The following is a 2012-nucleotide window of genomic DNA, read 5'->3' as shown; positions in this document are numbered from 1 at the left end:
TACCTATAATAAGTCTTAACCAATAAAATATTATGGTTGGTAAAAGATCGAGTGAAGTATTATAGAATGGAGTCATCAAAATGTCGGCTCTCAAAAAATATTAATTTTTAAGTCTTGAAAAATCAATACTTAAAAAAAAAATCTTTATTAGAATGCCTTAGCTTAGTCATTTTCACCGTAATAACTAGGATTTTGTTGTGATAATTTCTGTCAATGTATTATAACTCACTACAATAATTAAACAAAAAAAAAAACATAAAAAAGAAATTAGAGGTCTGCTACAAATATAAGCCTTTTTGGCTTACAAGCTATACAAGTTGTTCCAAATCCAAGAAAAAACACGCGCCCCTTTCACAACACTTTCATTCTTTTTCTTCTTCCTCAATCAAAACGCAAACCATCAAGATTCAAGGGACATTCGAAACAAACTACTACGATTCTGCAGAAACGTTCCAACTCCTCGCGAAGAGTAGAAGAAATCAAGAAAAAAGATACAAATTTCCATAAAAAATCACCAGAAAAAAAGAAGACACATTATTTAAGATACTGTTTTACTGTTCTTCTAGATTTTCTTTTCTAGATTGTCTCTGCTTTGTACCTCATCCTTAACCAGCAAAACATTAAAAGATTTCAAGAAGAAATATACTGTCTTCTTCTGTTTTAGGTGTATTTCTGTAATTCTTTCTGTAACTGTTTGGATGTATTTCTGTAACCGTTTGGATGTATTTCTGTAATCGTTTAAGTGTATTTCTGTAATCGTTTGGATGTATTTCTGAAGTTCTATTATCTTTAAAACGATTTGAAAGCTTGATTTCAGAAACCATAAAAATCGAAAAAAACGAAGCAAAGAGAGAACGCACGAAGGAGATCCAACAAATTTGGCAAAAAACTCGAAAAAAGAAACGAAATCTTTTAAAAAATGAAAGTTATATATTTGTGCGTTAATTGATTTGAATTGATTTAAAATTCTGTTAAAAAGACACGTAACATAAACAATGCGTTTAATGGATGAGTTAAACCACTTGTAAGTAGAAATTAATCCAAGAAGTTAATAGGAGAATGTAGATGTAATAGTGAGAAGCACTGAGTTCACTTAAAGAGGTATGGGTTTATGGATATGGAGAGATAATAGCCTCAAATCTAATAACCAATTATACCAACTCTTCATAATAATTTCACGTGAAAATGGCGTCATTTTCTGCTTGGCTTCACTTAAATACTTTATCTTAAACAGTACAAAACCCATTCCTAATTCAATGAATGCCATATGCTTTGACGAATATGTTTGGAAGCAGATCTAGGTGTTGAAACATTATTAACCAAGAACCTAAGAAAAACTCAAATTATTTAGAAGGACATATTATTTTTTTTTGTTCCTCCAATTTCTCTCCAAAATAAAATAGAATTCAACATATTTAATAATATTTTTANTCTTATCACATTCTTATCTTATTCTTTTCTCAAAATAATTTTATTTTATCTTATCTTATACTTGTCCTAATATATTTTACCTTTAACTAATTAAAATAATATAGATGCATTTGAAATTTTTGCTAAACGTTTTGCTTATTTTTTTAGAAGACTTTGATTATTGTTATAAGACACTTAAAGTGGCCATGAAATTGGGTCCTTGTGTTTATTATTGTGATATGACAAGTATTAAATGGTTTGTGATATATAATGATATATGTGAATGTGATTATATGGATTGTGGTTTATGTTGTGGATGAGAATAATGTCCCTCTTGATATTACTTATATCACTTCTATCTAATATCTCATTCTGACTTTTAATTATTTCGTTAACTCTCTTTCTGTGTCTCATCGATTAAAAAATAATATTATAATTCTTAACAATTAACTCATTAGATATTTTACTTATTTTATTATTATTTTTGTCTAAAATTAACGAATTTTACCTACATGTCACGTTTAACTAATAATATATTAAAAAATTATTTCAAAAGATAAAATACCTCCTACTATGTTAACAATATACTATAATAAAATAAG

Source organism: Arachis ipaensis, chromosome B01 (genome assembly GCF_000816755.2).
Source record: "Arachis ipaensis cultivar K30076 chromosome B01, Araip1.1, whole genome shotgun sequence".
NCBI lineage: Eukaryota > Viridiplantae > Streptophyta > Magnoliopsida > Fabales > Fabaceae > Arachis > Arachis ipaensis.
The sequence above is the reverse complement of the archived record's forward strand: the minus strand, read 5'-3'. Positions refer to the sequence as shown.